Genomic DNA, 14,328 nt, shown 5'->3' with positions numbered 1-14,328 from the left:
TGCGATTAATAGGAAAAAGATTGGATTGAACCTGTCTCTCCTATTACAGCGCTCTTGGTTTAGAGTGGTTAGACAATGAAGGAACCCTCGTAATAGTATTACATTTATTACGTTATTGTACTTGTTTCAATATCTTATTTTCTATTGTAATTTTAGTTGTAAAAGAGTAGTTTCTGTTAAATTTATGGCCTTAGTTTTATATTCCAACGTTTTAAATTATAGTTCATCTCATTCTGATTATTAAATGATCAGCCAGTCCATTCGTTTAATTTTCTAATACAAATAAGAGTTACAGAGTTATTTAGATATATTTTATACAAAGTGGGATATTATCTACTATTTAGCCTACTCATGAAATCGCCTACGTGAATGAAACTGCAGCCCTTCCTAACTTTCAAGTGAAAAAAAAAAAAATATATATATATATATATATTACAGTAAGACTAGTCAAACGGTCAGCGCGTCTGGCCGCGAAACCAGGTGGCCCGGGTTCGAATCCCGGTCGGGACAAGTAACCTGGTTGAGATTTTTTCCGGGGTTTTCCCTCAACCCAATACGAGCAAATGCCGGGTAACTTTCGGTGCTGGACCCCGGACTCATTTCACCGGCATTATCACCTTCATATCATTCAGACGCTAAATAACCTGAGATGTTGGTACAGCGTCGTAAAATAACCAAATAAAATAAAATAAAATAAAATAAAATAAAGACTAGTCAAATGTAAAGTACCTCACTTTCTCGAATAAGCCGCGCACCCCACGTTTGAAAGAGGGGGAGGGAAGTTCAACAAATGTATTCACGACAAATTAAAAGCAATTAAACACAAATACAGTTGTTCACTTAACAATTAATAAATAAATTTTATCATGGAACAAGATGCATGTCAAATCCATCCTCTGCGCACACACTATACGCATGATGTTAGTTGTCTTGTTTAATCGGCTGTTTACTCGATATGCTGCAACGTTAAGGGTACGCGTCATGAGTTCCATGTTCCTCCGCATCTTTGATAATTTTAAGTTTTTCGCTGCAAGTAAAGGACCGCAATCTCATACCTTTAGTGGTACTCATTTTCAGAATTACAAATATAAGACGCACAAACTATAGATTTACGACACTTGAGTTTGATTCTGACACAGGGACTGCTAATCCAAACACCATTTAACAATGTTAACATTTGAAATACCCGCGTGGGAAGATAATGACATGTGCTGTGGACTTCATTCCGAATAACTCGCGCACCCATATTTTTCATTTGAATATTTCGGAAAAAAAAAGTGCGCGGGGTATTCGAGAAACATACAGCAAAACCTAGTTTTCATCTGACTCTCTGGCACTTTTCTTCGTAGATTTTCTTTAACAACCTGAAGGAAAGTGTTCTCAAAATATGTGAATAATATAAAGAATGTAGGTTAAATATTGTTTCCTATATATTCTGTGCTGATAGTGAGAAAGTTATACGTTTAGGATGTGGTTGTAGTATTTTATGTTATTGGTACTATTTTAAAAACGAGACAGAGTCACTGAAATTAATGAGCATTGTGGACGAACGTTTTTGAATGTCCAATAAAACAAATGGAAGTTAGGCACTCAATGAAGGATGCTCACTAGTATGTCGACATACTAGTAAATGAAAGAAGTTTCATTTTTGTTTGGACTATATTTACAGTAAATCAATCATTAAAGTTTAATCCTTCTACATGGCAAGATACGTAGTACTTCCAAAGTTCCTTCCCCTTTATAAACATGTCAGACTGAAAGACGTCTGGACTGTGAAATTACTGTATAGAGGTAAGTGAGGAAAAATGTTGTATTCCTTCTTATGAATATGTCACATTGACATTTGTATTACAAGCATTCTTCACAAGTTCCAATTCAAGCGACTAACACAACTCTTATGGTGAAACACTTGTTTAAGACTTTTACCTGTCTTCATTTAAAACAATTTATTTTATAAAATTTGAAATTGTAATGACATGAACATAATACTCTTATTAAAATTTACAGATAACGAAAATAATAAAAAATACTAATTAGATCTAATAACTCTCGCTATTTAATTTCAAGTTATTATTTAACTCAACATATTGGGACTGGTATTTGTACGACTATAACGAGGCAACTTCTAAGAGTAATCTAAAAACGAGCGAAATTATTTTATTAATAGTGGTAAAGATACTACTACTGCTACTGCTACTACTACTACTACTACCACCACCACCACCACCACCACCACTACCACTACCACTACCACTACCACTACTACTACTAAATGGGAACTCTGGGTTCAATTATACCTCAGTATATTTAATAAAATTATATATTATTCTCTACTTCTCAATGTTGTACAAGTTATCATCAATTCTCGAAATTTCTGAGAGTCTTTTACAAATCTTTCTTGAGAAGTTCAAGTTTCATTCCGGATAACCGAATAAATAATTGCTAACTTGTGTTTTAACAAATTCTTGCCATTTTTTATGATATACTAAATTTTAACGTAAATATGACGTACTTAACTTTAAGTATCTTAAAATGAGAGCAATAATTTCGCATCACAACATACATAAGCATTTACGCGCCTTGAAATTCTACATTAATTTTTCAATGTAATTAATTAATTAATTAAGAAATGAATAAATAAATAAATAAGGAAGTAAATAAACAATGAATAATTAATAAATGAATGAATGAATAAATAAACGAATAATTAATAAATGAATAAATAAATGGAGAAGTAAATAAATATGAATAATAAATAAATAAATTTAAGTATATATATATATATATATATATATATATATATATACATATAAATACAAAATTGATCAACAGATCAATAATCATTTAACTCGTTATTATGTAAATTTATCTTGAAAGAACCTGGTTTAATTTGTGGTAAAAATTTCGGAATTTATTTTATTTACGATCGTTTAGTGTTATAATATTGAGCGTATATGTGTTCATTCTGATTCAATGTATGAATATACTAGTATCATTGACAATTAAATATTTTTAACATTAATTGCAAGAAAAATTTAATCTAATCGTCATATCAATTTTCTGAATAATTTTCTTCAGAATGAAACCTCGTTAATTTTATTAAGTTTTCAGTTGTTAGAAGTATAGATATTAGCCTGTGGACACACTTAATGTTACTGAGATTATTTAACAATGTGCACTTACAGAAAGAAGATGGTCGAACTCAAACCCTCCAATTACGCTCCGTTGCTTACCTGTAAGAAAAAAATATATAATTTCACACAACTTGAAATATCAATACTGTATTATAAGACTATTTTTAAAATTACCTTTTCGTATATCGTCTTACGTCTTATATTTTGAGTTAAAAAATATTTGTATGCCAAGGTAGACATTCAGAAGTCATTATTTCAAAACAGAATTCCATTTATTTTTTTATATTTTCTGATTTCTTCTCCAAACTGTTGTTATTTTTAATGTTGCCTTGATGTCACTGGTTGGTTGCATAAAAATAGCATTCCTATCACAGCTTTTAGAAATTTTATTTCAAGTACATTAACTTACGTTCTTACGTAATTAGTTTATCTGTAAAGAAATACTAAGTAAATTCCCTTCTGCTCAAATTACTTGTACTGTAGTGTGAATTCAGTCTTTCGAAGAGCAAGTCTTGAAGATAATTACTTCTGTGCTTCCACTAATAACAAAGAGGGTTATAACTAGTGAGAGCTAATCTTTTAAGAAATAGCGACGGGAAATAATATGTTTATTGATTAAATCACTACTTTTATTTATATTTAGCACATTATCTCAGAGAGAAAGAAGAATAAAACGCATACAGTAAGATTTCTGTGGCGTTAGTAGCAAAAGAGGGGATGATATTACGTTACTCGTAATGCATATGCTACTTTAAAGAAATGAGAGCTATGAGCAGTAGCCTATGGGATGAAGATAAAATATAAAAAAAAAAAGTCGAAGACTATGGTTATCGAAAGAACAGTGGAAAAAGTAAACGTGCGAATTGGAAATGAGGCAGTTGAACAACTGGACAATAAGAGTGTCCTACTTTTGAAAAAATAACAGCTGTCTTGTTTATGAAGCTATAGCAGTCATATTTTTCCCATGGTAACAGTTATTGTTGAAAAATAAACATAAAACGTTACACTATTCCACAACACATAGAAATCGTTAAAATGTACTATCAAAATGGGTCATCCGTTCGCCAAGCATTCCGTGCATTACGTGAAGTGTATGGTGTGCGTAATCGTTTCTGCGAGAGAACACTTCGACGTTTGATCGCAACATTTGAGGCAACGCAAATCAAACAACACCTGTTCATGAACGACGCAAACGTTGCAATGAAAACATGGTCACTGTTCGTGAGAGTGTACAGAAGAATCCACGGAAATTTTATTAACTTTTCAGCGATCACAAGAATTGGGTCTTTCATCTACCACATCTTGGTGGATTTTGAATATTGACTTGAAGTTACGTCCTTACAAAATTGTTTTAGCTCAATAACTGAAGCTAAATGATCATAAATTGCACCGTATATTCTCTGACTGGGCTATGGAATAATTTGTATTTGACCCTGCTTTTAACCGAAAAATCATATTTAGCGACGAGGCTGAATGAATGGTTTCGTTAACAAACAACATTTCCGTTTTTGAAGAAATAAGAATCCATTGTAGATTCAAGAACGATCACTTCATCCCCAAAAGGTTACCATCTGGTGTGGATTTTGGTACGGCGGAATCATTGTTCCATTTTTTTTTCCTAGATGAAGGAGGAGAGGCTCTGCCAGTCAAAGGAGAAAGATACCGGCTATGATAAGGGATTTTTTGGCCTCAATTGAAAGGTATGGATCTCAGAAACGTCTGGTTTCAGCAAGATGACGCCACGTGTCATACTGCTCACGAAACAGTCGATCTTCTAAGGAAACATTTCAGAGACTTCATCATTTCGCGTTGATGTTAATTGGCCCCCGAAATCATGTGATTTAACGCCGCTGGATTACTTCTTATGGAATTATGTTAAATCATAGGTTTATGGCAACAAACCAGAAACAGTTAATGACCTAAAGAACAGTAGCACGCGCATTATTTGTAAAACTGAGCCTGATTTATGTTTGTCTGTTACTGAAAATTTGAAGATCCGTATACTCGCAACCCAACGATTCCGCGGCGGCCATTTAACTGACGTCCTCTTCCATACATAATGGCATTAAGTGTACTTCAAAACAATAATAATAATAATAATAATAATAATAATAATAATAATAATAATAATAAATGAATAAATAAATAAATAAACAGTTGTTTTATTTTAAAATTATGACACTCTTATTGGAAGACACTTTACTTGGGATGTACTATAGATCTGCTGCCAAGAAGTCAAAAGGAGGGTAGCAATGGCAAAGGAAGTTTTAATAGGAACAGTAACATTTTATGCAGAACTTTGGAAAAATAATTAAGAAAGATTCTAGTAAAATACTTCATACGCAGTGTTGCATTATATGGTGCCATGCACATTACGATGTAGTGAAGAAAAATGAATGAAAGCATTTGAAACATGGATATGGAGAAGAATGGAGTGTGTGAAATACACAGACTAAATAATAAATAATGCCGTGCTAGAAGGATGGGTGAAGAAAGAATAATGCTGAATCTGACGAGAAAAATAAAATTCAATTGGTTGGGTCATTGACAGAGATGAAACTGCCTACTGAAGGATGCAGTTGATGAAATGGTGAACGGGAAGAAGTTCGAGACAGAAGAAGATATCGGATTATAGACGACATTAAGATAAAACAGATTATGTACGTAGACTATGTTGGCGGAAAATAAGAAAGATTGGAGGACACTGGATTTGCATTGAAGGACCTGCCTTTACGGAGTAAACTATGAATGAAAGAATTAATCGCATTGTGCCTAAATTTTCTTCGTTTTTGTTTTGTCAAGATAAACTCATTGGGATCTGTTTGCAATTTTGCTAGGTTTGCGATTCCAATTCGATTTCTGAGGCTTCATTCAATTCTGAAATGAAATTTAATAATAATAATAATAATAATAATAATAATAATAATAATAATAATAATAATCTGATAGACGAGGATAGTGAGTATATATGTTACATTTTTTAAGCTCGAGAAAATATGCGTTGTACTTCACCTAATTCTTTTTCATTGAGTGACAGAATTTTTTTTCTGTGTAAGGAATGTACGCTACAATGTCACCGTTTTTATTTGCTAACATTGTCAGCAGAGCTAAAATTTTTTATCACCGTCAAAGTTCATCAGACCTGGCTTCGATTTCCTCCATATAGATGAATGTTCATTTCCTTCCAATTTTGATTATGTGTGTTTTTTCTCCCAGTGTTTGTTCCTGGTGTACATGAACAGAAATTCCATCTGATAGCAAAACTGTGTTACTACGTCATAATCTCACAATATCGAAGCTGAAAACGGATCATAGATTCCCAATCCTTGTCGGAGGGTGATGATGTTAATTATGATATTTTTAATTTGTAACGCACATCAGTCATTCAAATATTTGGACATACCATCCATGCATGATTCTGAACTGACATGAAGGAAATCCGTTGTGGCGGGTACATGGAAATATGGTTTAGAAGCCTTGCTTCTGTAATGTATAGTGTAAAATATGACGGTGTTGGAATCACGCTATTTGAGTAACACAAATTGGACTCATTTGTTTGTTAATATCTCGTCTAACGAGAGAGGTTCCCGCTGCAGCTTTTGAATAAAGATAAGAACGTAATTATTCCGCTGGTTGGAATTTTAAGTTCCTTAGCGCGCGGAAAGATGTGAAGAGCAGCGGATGCATCCCCTCCCCTCTTGTGTGACGTAACACACTTCTCTTCTGTTGCCACCGTGTACACTTGGAGCCTCCGTTAGTAGCTTCGAACACTTTAATTTTTCTCTCTTTTTTTTGTGGCGAGCAAAAAGAGTAATGCATTAAATAATAATAGTTGTATTCCATTCATTGGTTCATCGACGTCCTAAAGTGTGCATCGTCCCTCATGGTTGAACGCGGTAACGAATAGTATGTACTTGGGTGGAAGGGTGATGTATTAGGGGAGGTTGAACTAGTGAACGAGTGAATGAATGGAATGGTGACTGAATCAGTATATGCCTAAATGGATAGGGTGGTTGGAGAATGAGTAGGTTAGTGAGTCAATGGATGAATGGATGAGTAGATTAGTGAGTGACTGAATGAAAGAATAGGATAATGAGTAAATTAATTAATGGGTGAATAGGTTAGTGACTGAATGAATAATGCATGAGTACGTCAGTGAGTGAGTAAAGGAATTAATGATTAAATGGGTTAATGAGTAGATGAATGAATGGATGAGTTGGTTACTGGGTCAGTGGGTAGAATGAATGAATGAGTGGGTTAGTGAGTCAGTGAGTGATTGAATGAATGGATGAATGAGTAAATGAATAAATGAATAGATGAGCGTGTTATTAAGTCAGTATGTGAGTAAGGAATGCCTTGATGGGTGGATTAATAAGTGAATGAATGAATAAATGAATAAGTTAGTGAATGAGTGTATGAATGAATAAATGAATTAGTAAGTGAATGATTACATAAATGAATAGATGAATATGTTATTAAGTCAATGAATTAGTGAATGTATAAATGGATTAATGAATGAATGAATACATGATTAGGTATTGAGTTAGTTTATGAATGAATTGGTGAGTGATTGAATGAGTGAATTAATGAATAGATGAGTGTATTAATCAGTGAGTGAGTGGATGATTAGTTTAGTGAGAGAGTCAACTAATGGATGAGTAGGTGAGTGAGTGGGAGAGTGGATCAACCAATGGATGAGTGGGTAAGTGAATGAAAGAACGAATTGATGAGTAATTGAGTGACTGAATGAATGAAGGAATGAATTATTGCGAGTAGGTGAGTTAGTGAGATGAGTGATTGAACGAATGAATTGACGAGTAGATGAGTGAGTAAATAAATGAATCTGTATGTGAGTGAATGAATGAACGAAGAAATTTACGAATAGGTGAGTAAGTAATTGAAAATACTAATTGATGAGCGAGTGGGTGAGTGGGAGAGTGCGTGAGTGAGTGAACGAATGTATGAGTAGGTGGGTGAGTGAGTGAAAGAATTGATGAGTATGTATGTGATGAATGGAGCGAATGGATGAGTAATTGGGTGAGTGAATGGATGAATAGGCGAGTGTGTGAGTGAATGAATAAACGAATAGATGAGTAGGTGAGTGAGTAAATGAGTGAAATTATGAATGGATGTATAGGTTAGTGAATGAGTGAGTGATGAAATGAATGATTGAATGATTAAATTAGTGAGTTAATGAGTGAGTGAATGGGCGATTAAATAAATGAGTAAATTAGTGAAGGAATGAATCGATGAATAGATTAGTGAGTGAATGGATGGATGAGTAGGTTATTGAGTAGGTATGTGAATTGATAAATGTATGGTTTAGCGATTTAGTGAGTGTGTGAATGAGTGAATGGGTGAATAAATAAATGAATGACTGAACGAACGAAAGGACGACCGAATGAGGGAGTGGTTTAGTGGGTGTGTGAATTAATGAATGTGTGGATGAATAGATTAGTGACGGGGGTATAAGTGAAAGATAGAGTGTATGAATGAATGAATAAACGAATAAGTGCATTAGTGGATATATTATTAAATTAATTTATAAGTAAGTCACTGAGTGGATGAATAGGTATACAGAATTATCAGTCGAATTACTGAGTGGTTGAGTGAGTTATGGATAAATGAGATTGTGTGCATTGGTTAAAGGATGAGTTATGAAATAGTACACGGAAAGATGAAGGGATTGAAAGGTTTGTGGGTGAGTGGTGAATGGATGGATGGATGGATAATTATTCTATAGATTCTTGATAGTTTGGACTTCGACGGATTGTTGAATAAATAAATGTGAATATACTTGAAAGTACAATGACGATGGTTAGGTAGACGGACGGTAGAATACATATATTCATAACATAGCTGGATGTCACTGGTTTAATTAATCACTTTCAAGTTGTAAACCAGTGGTGGTCATTTTATACCTTCAGCCGTTCTACAGTGATCGCAGAAAATCTACCTAGCTCATTTATCTCGTATCCTAGATGTCAACCAATCCTGCCGGTACAGGTGAACTAGAGGGTGAGCGTTGAAAGTTCGCGTTCTACAAGTACTAAATGTACTACATTTACTGATCGCTGGTGTAAAATGATTGCATTATGATTAATTATTTATAATAATAATAATAATAATAATAATGATAACAACAACGATTATGTCAGTCATTATCATCTTGTTTTTTTTTTGTTTTTTTTTTTCTCCACCACCACACTTGTTAGAATTTTTTTGTGAAGGAGTAATTTTACGGTTCTCATTGTTTAAATTTCTGAGCAATATAAATGTCTATTTCGGCAATAGTTTTCACTGTGTTCCCCCCCCCCCTTTTACACTCTTGGAGAAAAAAAGCATCATAAAGCATAACGAAATTGGTATCAAAATTAAAAGAACATAAATACTTGTGAGATTTTAATATATGTATATGTGTGTATGTGTAAGGAATATTGTAATGAGAATGACAAAGAAGCATGACAAAGACTACTCGCGCGTGACCTGCACCGTAAGCAACTTCCTCTACTAGAAATCTCACTGGAATCGAACTCTAGTGCCTTTGTTGAGATGAAATTCTGTAACTCAATAACGAATTACTATACAATTATCTGATACGGAACTGGATTTCTCCTAGTTTGGTTAATTATGTGAAAACCGCTGGCAACGCTCTGATTATGTAAACTCCACTGTTGAAATGCGGCCTGAGTGTGGTTGTATCTCTCCCTCTTTGAACCTCTTGACCGATATCATAGGAGATTGTTTCGGGGCCCATAATCACTCGGTGGTGGTGGGCTGGATAATTGCATAATGATGCTCCATACAAAATTGCAGATTATACAGCGTAAAACAATGCAACTAATAGTTTGAACTAACCCGCCATGTTTGACCACTTCTGTATAACATTCATTACCATAGGCTCGTGATGAAGTCCCTGCCTTGCAAACCAAAACCTCAGTTACATAGTACAGGCTCCACATACGGAGTGAAAGTTATTATAACTTTGCAGATTTTAACAGTTTATTAGAGCACAACAAAAATTCTAATACCATATTAGTTCCAAATGAAAACTTTTATATTTTTTTCAGAAAAGAAAATTTCCCTATTTTACTCGATAAATACTATCCGTACCATTCTGATTTTTATTCTTATCATTAGAGAAACTGATAAGTAGGCTTCGTATTCCAGCTACCTAAAGACTGAAGTTAGACACATTGGGTATGTAATACGCCGAACACAGGTAATGCAACAGATAAGGATATAAACAAACAGGTCGTCGTTGCGTATTCGTGGAGTACAGTCAACTCCAGAGAATCTGAAGCTATTACTAGTAAACACATATTTGAGCCGTGATGTTCATTTTCGTCGTGATCTTTGCAGTTAATAATAACGCGCATTCGTAAGTTACGGAACTTCAACATATGCGGATGTCATTTGAAATGATTTTATATTACAATGGCACATGACGTTATTGGTGTAGCCTATGATGTAGTACAAGATATTCCTATTGTCTGATTTTTTTCGTGTTTCATTAATGTATTGCATGTCGCTCATCACTGAAAACCCACTAATTTTCTATGTAGGTCTACTTTTCTAGAAATTTCCCAAAAAATATATTACAAGTATTTAATTTATTAATTGGGATGTTGGCACTGAACATCATAGTAGGCTACACAAATCCATGCTAAACGTCGAGTTAATATCGTCATGTTTTTCAGATTTTGATGGTACTGGTTCTTTTGAATTACGTTCAACACACTTTGTGTGCCTTTTGGTATTGCAGTGTCTTTCAGTGCACTGGTTTTGTCACTTTTATGTTCATTTTACACAATTTTTATGTAATGTTTATATTAACAGTGAAAATATTAGTTCAAATATCCTCATCTATGTCCTGCAATATTAAACGCTTGAGCGTCTTACCTAAAGCATTTTACCTCTGCAATGAACCTTCAATTAGCCACAAATTTGTCGTTATTTAAATAATACGACTAGTAAGAGCAGTGATCGATGAGACTACTGACTATGACTATGCGTAACTGTTTTGTATACGAACGTACCAGTACCTGCGCTGTGACGTCACATATACTTCGAATTAGCCAACTTCATTGCATTTATAGATAGCTGGAATACGGAGCCTACTGATAAAAAGTGAGTTGCGGTTAAAATTTATGCAACTCAATATTGATGACAAATTCAGACTTAGGTAATTCTAATAAATGTATCAAAGCAAGTTATATTCATTTCCCTAATTTATTTCTTTATTTTCCTTAAAATTAGTATATGTTCATATAAACTTATATTTCCTTCTCGATTTTGTGCTCTCTTTTATCTGAGTAATTCTTGTTTTATAATTACTTTATTAAATATTGTAATTTATTCTATTTTTGTTATAGCATAATTTTGTACAAATTTGTTTAACGAGGGAATTGCCTCCGAACACGAGCTTGCTGAGATGTGTGTGTGTGCTCTATTTATTTTGTGTATCCATGTTTTATTATTGTAAGTAGCAATAAAAACAATACGCATTTATCCCTTTGCAGTTATTCAACAAAAGGGATGGTTTTCTCGCATATTAAATAAAAAGATTAGCACGTGTTTTATTTCCTGCCATTAGAACGTCTGGCAACCCTTACAATGTAAGTGGCAGAACGATGCCATTCAGACCGAGTGCATGTACCTATGTATTCATAGGTGAGTCGGCGATGCGCTGTTGCCAAACTACGCAGACCTTCAGCTTAATTTTCTCATTAACCGTGTATTTGATTACAAAACGCATAATACGTTTCTTTAAATATATTGTAGTGTATTCTGTTTCCCCCTTAAATTCGTAGTTACATCTCTTCCATTTCGTATACGTGGCTACGTGAACTGAGAAAGAATAGAATGGAAAGGTAGAGAATGGGACAGAATGGGGAAGATGGGATTTGGTGGAAGCGATGAGATGGAATGGAATGGAATGGAACAGAATGGAACAAAATTTTATGGCGCGGATTTGTTAGGTTGGTGTGAGTAGAACAGAATATATGAGTCAAGTTGTAAGTAGATGAGATGGATCAAGATGAAATTATTTGGGAAAGCTTGCCTTTTAATTTAGAAAGGTTGGAAGAAATGGATTGTTATGAGATGAGATGAGATGAGATGAGATGAGATGAGATGAGATGAGATGAGATGATGTGTATCGTGTTACGGGAGACCATGTGTCAGAATTGACTGGATTGCACTGGACCGAATGAGATGGAATGAGATAAAGTTATATGGGACGGAATGAGATGTGATGAGAAGTGCAATGGATATGGTGTTATGTAAGTGCTATGTAAATTGTGGTAAGTAAAGTATGTATGTATGTGATGTGATATAATATATCACGTATATGTGTGTATGTGGCTATGTATGTATGCTAAATTAGTAAGAACATACTGCAGTGTTGTTTTTAAATCTCTTTAGTATTTTCCATTTTTTATTTAAACATATTTATGACTCATATTATTAAAATCTTTAATGCAAGAGGTAATTTTTACAGTAAAAGTAAGAAGTGGATTTCTTTATTTGTTATGTTAAATTTACTTTTGCCCTTTTAATACATATTAGCAGTGTTTCTGCAATTCTCTTTGTAATTCCTGCTTTGCTTCGTGATTATACATAATTCTTTTGGGCAATGAATACTAAATAAGAGAAATGAAAAGGAAGTCATGAATATTGAGTGCTGTATTAAAAATGGAGCGTTGAGGCCGACAGAGAATTACTACGAAGTTACACGAAACATTTCCTGCACTGTGAGAAGTGAATTGGGTGGCCAATTTAGTTATGGACTCTGCTCTATTCAAAGGGATAATCGATACAATCGAAGTAATGAATTTCAGATGGGGACTAAATTTAGTAGCCTGTCGTTATGTGTGCGAATACAAAGTCTGTATTACAGGGCTTAATAATGTGGCTAGAGAATTAGACCTATCCACCTATCTGTTGAGGTACCTATGTGTAAGAATTGCTGCTGTGAGGGAAGTTCTTATACTGATTCCACATTTGTCGCTATAGTTACACGAAACTGGCCACGTAGCAGACCTTCAGCAACACATGTCTTTAATACAGATTTCATAATGAAGTATCGATAAAATTATGAGGAAAACGATGATGATGATCATCATCATCATCATCATCATCATCATCATCTGGTTATTTCTGTTACAACTTAAAACACACAATTTAAGTAAAATATTATAATTGATAGGGTATAATATGAGAACTATTTTATCCACCTAATGTAGTGGTCAAAATTTTATAATTCTTCACCTCCAATCTTTTATAATATATTACTAATATTATACGTCTCAATTACTACAACACTTGATTGTAACAACACAAATATTTGGATGATGTCCTAACCAAGGTATGACGTACTGTTCAGTTCTACTGATATTTTATGAATATGGTTAGCATAAGGTACAGTAGAGCGTCTCGTGCAGGTAACGTGTGGGGGGAGGACGAACCGTACGATAAACACGAGGGATGCACAAGGTTTTAGTTACAACATTTATGGCGGAGCATTAATTGAAATTATATTTTCCAGAAACACACAAAACAAAAGAACACAAATTGCATAACGTTATCATATACACATTTTAAGAACCAAGCAATTCTAACGTTGAAATAATTCAATATAACAAATCAAAGCTTGCTACTTGTATGATGTTACTTCCAAGCAGCATTTTTTACGGTCATGAATTTCATTCTTTGTATGTCTAACATAATATCACCTTCTTCCGTGGTTGAATTAGCAAAATTACAGTACTTTAATTATGTTTAGGAAATAGTGTTGTCACTTCAGACCAATGTACTGTAGTTTTGTTAATTCGGCCACAGATGACGGTGATATTATGTTAATCATAGAGAGAATGAAATTCATGACCGTAAAAAATGCTACTTGAAAGCAACATCATATAAGTAGCAAACTGATTTATTATATTGAATTATTACAACGTTAAAATTGCTTGTTTGTTAAAATGTGTATATGATAACGTTATGCAATTTGTGTTCTTTCGTTTTGTGTTCTTTTGAAAAATATAATTTCAATTAATGCTCCGTCATAAATGTTGTAACTAAAACCTCGTGCATCCTTCGTGTTTATCGTGTTACATGCGCTTTGTTTACGTTTTCACTGTGCCCAAACGAGACGCTCTACTGTAACTGTATCAAGATAGGCAACCTTGCTTCG

This window comes from Periplaneta americana, chromosome 9 (genome assembly GCF_040183065.1).
Source record: "Periplaneta americana isolate PAMFEO1 chromosome 9, P.americana_PAMFEO1_priV1, whole genome shotgun sequence".
Lineage (NCBI taxonomy): Eukaryota > Metazoa > Arthropoda > Insecta > Blattodea > Blattidae > Periplaneta > Periplaneta americana.
The sequence above is the reverse complement of the archived record's forward strand: the minus strand, read 5'-3'. Positions refer to the sequence as shown.